Raw genomic sequence first — 5,831 nt, forward strand, 5'->3', positions numbered from 1 at the left:
CCGTTTTACATCTTGTAAGGCTCTCTATCTCTTATTTGGTCACAAAATCTTCCCTTCGCTATAGATCTGACAGGTGAACTATTCCTTATCCTCCTACTTTGCCTTTATATCTACCTCATGTACTCATTTTGGCCTTATCTTGGTATATGATGTAAGATGTTGGCCTATACCTAATTTCTGCCACATAATTTTCTAGTTTTCCCAGCAGTCTTTGTCAAATAGTGAGTTCTTGTCCCTGAAGCTGGGGTCTTTGGGTTTATCAAACATTAGATTGCCATGGTCATTTACAACTGTGTCTTGTGTAGCTAATCTATTTCACTCTGTTTCTTAGCCAGTACCAGGTGGTTTAGATGATTGCCACTTTATTTTATTTTATTTTTTACTGTCAGTTCTTTATTAATAGTTTTCATTCTAAAGACTAGCACATTTGTAGCATATATAGCTTGACTGATCTAAGAATATATAAAACAGTAACCATAGGTTTATAATATATTAATACTGCCCAAAATAAATAAATAAAAATATTTCAATGCACAAAGGTTGGCAAATATAACCTTGTAGGGACAAACTGTTATATTATGTATTTTTTTTTCATTTATCAGTGAAACAAAAGGTAACTGTGCTGTGGGTGCTTTCACAGAACACGCACATAATGTACCCAATATCAATTTATTCCTCAGTATGTTTCATGACATTTAAAGAAAGTGTACTTGAAAAGAACATTAAACAAGGTTCCCATTTTACAAGACGATATAAAACAGCTTTCCCTGTGCAACTCAAAAGTATTTCATGTGATGATTCCTCTGAAGAGTTAAAAAAATTTTAATGACATTCTTGAGTTTTATTGTTCAGTATGATTTATAACAAACCTGTAAATGTGCATGTAATGCTGTTATATGTGTAAAAAAACCCAATTGAGCAAGAATGTTCTTGTTACAGAATAATGAAACCTGAATATTTTCAAAGACCAAACTTTGGAGCCAAAGGTCCCACCATTTCAACAGCTGAGCTCTGAGCATGTCTGAAGAATTCAAGAAAACTATTCCAAAAAGGGAGGCAAGTACAAAATCTGTCATGGGTTGTAATTTATTTGTGTGAAACAGCAGTATGAGAGGCTCTAATATTAAACATCTCCAGACACAAAAACTTTGTGAAATAATACATACAAGATTTCTTAATTCCAAATATATGATTGAAGTACATAACAAAAACCCAACAATAGAATATAAGAATGAGGAGAAAAGGCTGAAACTACACAATGTGGATGATACATTAAAAAAAATGTCATGGAGTGCTGTAGGGTCCAAAGGCAAAATAGCCTTTCTGAAATCTCATTTATATTTGAATGTAGCCAAATATGTAAATAGGAAGAGAGTATCTGGCCACAAAGATTTCAATGCAACTGCATGCTTTGCTGTGGGCATGATATCACAGAAAAGACATAAAAATGGGAGTAGTTTCTCTTTACCAGTGTTGAAACCAACAGTCCTAAGAAGAAATATTTCTAAAGTACAGCTGGTACTCAAAGGCCCTCTTCTTAAATATGAGTAGTTATCTTGAAATTACCCATTGCTAGTAGGAGCCAAATAGCTCTGCCAGCTTTCAATTCTGTAGATGTATGTATATATGTGTGTTCACACACACACATACATATATTTGAACAATTCTACTGCCTTTATTCATGCAAATAAGCATACAACACATACAAAACACAGTCAAATATTTTAAAGAGAAATTTGTGGAGAAAAGAAAGGCAGAAATGAATGTTTCCTAAGATTTTAGATATAGGCAATTTCAAATCAATGACCTTTTCATGGTTTTTATTCTTTAGCTATATTTAAAGACTCAAGCAAAACATACACGTGCATTTTAGTATCCTTTTAAGCAAAATAGAATAAGATATACACACCAAGTTTAGGTGATGTAAGAATGGCCTAAAAGTTTCAATATAATTTTAAGAACAATTTACCCAAAGAACATCTCTAAGACAACCAAGATTAACAGAACTGATGAAACACAACCACACAAGCTTTCTCTCAAAGTAAAAAAGCAAAATCAAAACTCTGTGAAACTCATATCATATTCATTATTTCCTTATAGAAAAGAAATGATCAGGTCTTTAGCTTCTTATTTTTAACTTGCCTTGAAATATGGAGGAGGAAAAGTAAAGTCTTATGATTTTAAGAAGTCCTGAAATGTTTTGCTGTGATTAGAGGATATATTGTAATTCCCAAGTCTTTAAGGGAACAAAAATCAGTTTGAAGATTGGAAGGACAAAGACCCAACTGGCTCAACAGTTACTGGTTACCTTACATAATAGTACCGGCAGAAGGGGAAAATTAATCGGCTATTCCCATGAATTGGATAACAAGGCATTTCAAAGACACTGAAATATGATCATTGTTTATGCCTCCAAAAGAAGGATAAATTAAGTAAAGAGATGCAAGAATAAACAAATCCCTGAAGGTTAGTTCTAGGAATATTTAGATTTCCTTCATTCAAATATTGATAACATTTGCTTCATGAAATTGTAAGCAAGCCCTTCAGAATGTTGATCTGGCAGTCATGCAAAAAGGCCTCTTTTTGGCAGTGGATGAACAGAATTTCAGTTGAATTCAAGGGAAGCTTTGTGTATGCTTTAGAAGGTGGAATCTTAACTTGTTAACAAGATGTTTAAAAACATTGAGTACAAGGATGAAAGGAAAAGAGAAGAACCATTTAATATATTTTCTTTCTGCTGGTTTTTAACCTGCAAGGCTAATTACAAAATGACTCACCAAGACACACAGCTGTTGAAATAGACTGTGGAATTTCAGTTATGTGGTATGATTGGCAGTTATTATCTTCTAATAAAGTGCAATCACATATGAAATACCTGGAAAAATCTTCAGCATTTTTGAAACCTAATCAAGCAACCAACCTCTCATAATGACATAACTGACTTCATGTTGTATAGGTAGCATCACACGAAGGCCAAATTATCCTGGCCATTTCCTTTTGCTACATGGGTTGGTGTCAGGGCTAATTTATTTTCCTGAAGTTACCAGTTGATTTTGTCTGATTCCATCCATGTGTATAGGGTTGCCTCAGTTGCAATCACTTCATTATTCATTGAGCTTCTAATTTTTTAAAGTACAGTATTATGAAAACCTGAATCTTAAATCAACTCAACAGAAAAGGTTGCTATGTGAAACAGCTACCTAAGTGGCCATTTATAAAAAAGTCCTTTAGCATGTTGGGTATACCTAGTTGTTGAATATAGGGAACAACTTCATGGTATTTGTGCAGCTCACACAGGACCAAAGGCTATTTAAAGGAGCAGTTATCACTACATAAACTACTGCGCCAAAACATTCTTTCTTACTCGTTCTAATGCAATGAGATAACATGATCAATAGAATGTAGGGTGAAATGTTAAAAACATTCTGAAGAATTCAGCTAGAGTATACCCATATGTAGTGTAACAGCTAATTAGACGACACATTACGCTTATGTTTCAACTTTTCTGTCAGTTCCTTGTGGTGGCCTGTATTGCCTTGAGAAAGCCTTCAACTGCAGGGAATTAAATGCATACTTGCGACATCCAACGTTCTTCATTGTATTTTCTCATCTTGGACTTGCATCCTCTGTATGTGCAAATTTGTGGATATAAATCCCAAATTTTCATCTGTTTTCAAATTGCTTGCCTTAAATGAGGGGCTTTTGTGCTGATGTAAGTCAGTTAAGTTTTCTTGGTAAGTTAGTATTATGGCTTGGTACTGAATAGCTATTTGTTGACAGAGAATTTTCCAGCAAGGAGATAGTTCTCCCAATTCTTCCAATTCACAAACCCTAGCTGCATCTTCTTCTAGAAGCAGTTTTACAAACTGTCTAAGAACAAGTAGGGAGAGGACACTTTCAGCCATCTGCTTCAAGATCCTTAGGTGATTGCCCTTGGTTGTAGGAAAATAGTACGTTCTACAGATGGCACTACCAAACATTGATACCAGTAATGAATCTGTCCACAAGGAAGCATATTTGGATCAGATTCCTAATACTCTATCAAGCTTTCATCCACTGGCAAAACAGTCCTCCCATTAATTGTATCAGGTGACCTCATTACAGCAGGCAGCTGGTCTGATTTCTCTTTCATTTGCCTCCTATTGCAGTAATGTTAGCTACAGGATCATTTTCAGCTGACTAGTGTTAGAGGCAACCCTATAGTATTTCTCCTGGAGCAAATCTTTGACTTTGAATGTCCCAGAATCCAGTAAATACATTATTCCCTGATATCTATCTTTGACATCACAAATAGTTGATTTGTGTCATCTGATTGATAAGGGAGTCTTGAAAGAAGGTGATACTACTTAGAAATATAGAATTGTTCCCTCTATAATCTCTTTCTGTACCTGCTTTGTCCAGAATGCCTGAGGAGGTGTCATTATGCTCACTGTTATGAAAGTATTTGGTTTTCCATCTAGCAATGGAGTATGCAGCTCGCTGCAAGCCAAGCTGAATTCTCATATGGGCTCATCTGGATCCTGGATGTTTCCTGCCACAGACAGGATGCGCCACCCCCCCCCATGCCATACATAACATCAATAGTTGAGGCCCACTGAACTGAACAGGACTTAGCCATGACATGGGCTGTGTTCTCTTGCTGTCCTGGTGTAATGGGCAATGGCATGCTTCTCCCTGCTGGATCTGACCAGGACTACTTCCAGGAAGGTCCTGTCACTGAGCCCTATTCACCTGGCCCGGCAGCAGCCAGAAAGTTGTTTTTCTTCAGGAGAGGAAGGACAGGCTGCCTTTTATAGAAGCTGATTCAATTTTATCACATAGCTTCTATCCTTCAGGTCACACTGGAGGCATCACCAGCATTGAATGACAACAGCCATCAGGGAGTATGGATGTTTCTTGAACCATGCTGTGGTTTCCCAGGACCCCAGCCTCCAGCAGCCCATGCTGCTGGGCTCTCAAGTGAGCTCCCCATGTGGCAGGCTCCAGGGAGGAAGTACTGCTGCCCCTGTCACTGTTGCATTTCCTTGCAGAGTGAAGAACCTGCAGCCTTGGCACCGCCTGCTCTAGGGCTGCCTGGTTGTGAAATCATAGGCTCGCAGCCCTCCTCCTTCTCCTTTTCCACCCTCCTCACCAGCCAGACAGCAAATGGCCACTTACCCCTTTATTTAGTTTGAGATCTGGTATGGCGAGGTCACCTTCCTTCACATTTTTATTCATTAATTCCCTTGATATTCTTGACCTTTTGTTCTTCCAGATGAATTTTGTTATTATTTTTTTCTAGCTCCAGAAGCCTTTTTTGGGTAGTTTTATTGGTATGGCACTGAATAAGTAAATTAATTTTGGTAGAATTGTCATTTTTATTATATTGACTCAGCCTACTCATGATCAATTAATAATTTTCCATTGTTTAGATCTGATTTTATTTGTGTGAAGGGTGTTTTGTGATTATGTTCATATGGTTCCTGGATTTGTTTTGGCAGGTACACTCCCAAATATTTTGTATTTTCTACAGTTATTTTAAATAGAATTTCTCTTTCTATCTCTTGCTGCTGGGATTTGTTGTTTATATATAGAAATGCTAGTGATTTACATGGATTTATTTTATATAATATAGTTTATCTGGCTTGCTGTGGTGCAGACTGCTACAGCTTGCATGGACACTGCCTCTTCTGGACTATGCTCCCCCTTTACCTGAGTGAGATAGATATTTCCAGCCAACCTTCTAAATTGCCCAGGCTAGAAAATTGTCTCACCTTGCCTCTTTGTTGATTCTGCTATTTCAGCATTCATTTTAAGGCATTATTTTATAGTTGTTTGGAGGTGAATTTGGG

General features: G+C 36.9%; 1 pseudogene; it reads right to left on the reverse strand.

Moving 5' to 3' along the window:
* Positions 1-3,593: 3,593 nt before the first annotated feature.
* On the reverse strand, positions 3,594-5,089 carry LOC114041078 (annotated as a pseudogene).
* Between the last annotated feature and the right edge of the window lie 742 nt (positions 5,090-5,831).

The sequence above is a fragment of the Vombatus ursinus genome, unplaced genomic scaffold, assembly GCF_900497805.2.
Source record: "Vombatus ursinus unplaced genomic scaffold, bare-nosed wombat genome assembly UNPS02014165.1, whole genome shotgun sequence".
Lineage (NCBI taxonomy): Eukaryota > Metazoa > Chordata > Mammalia > Diprotodontia > Vombatidae > Vombatus > Vombatus ursinus.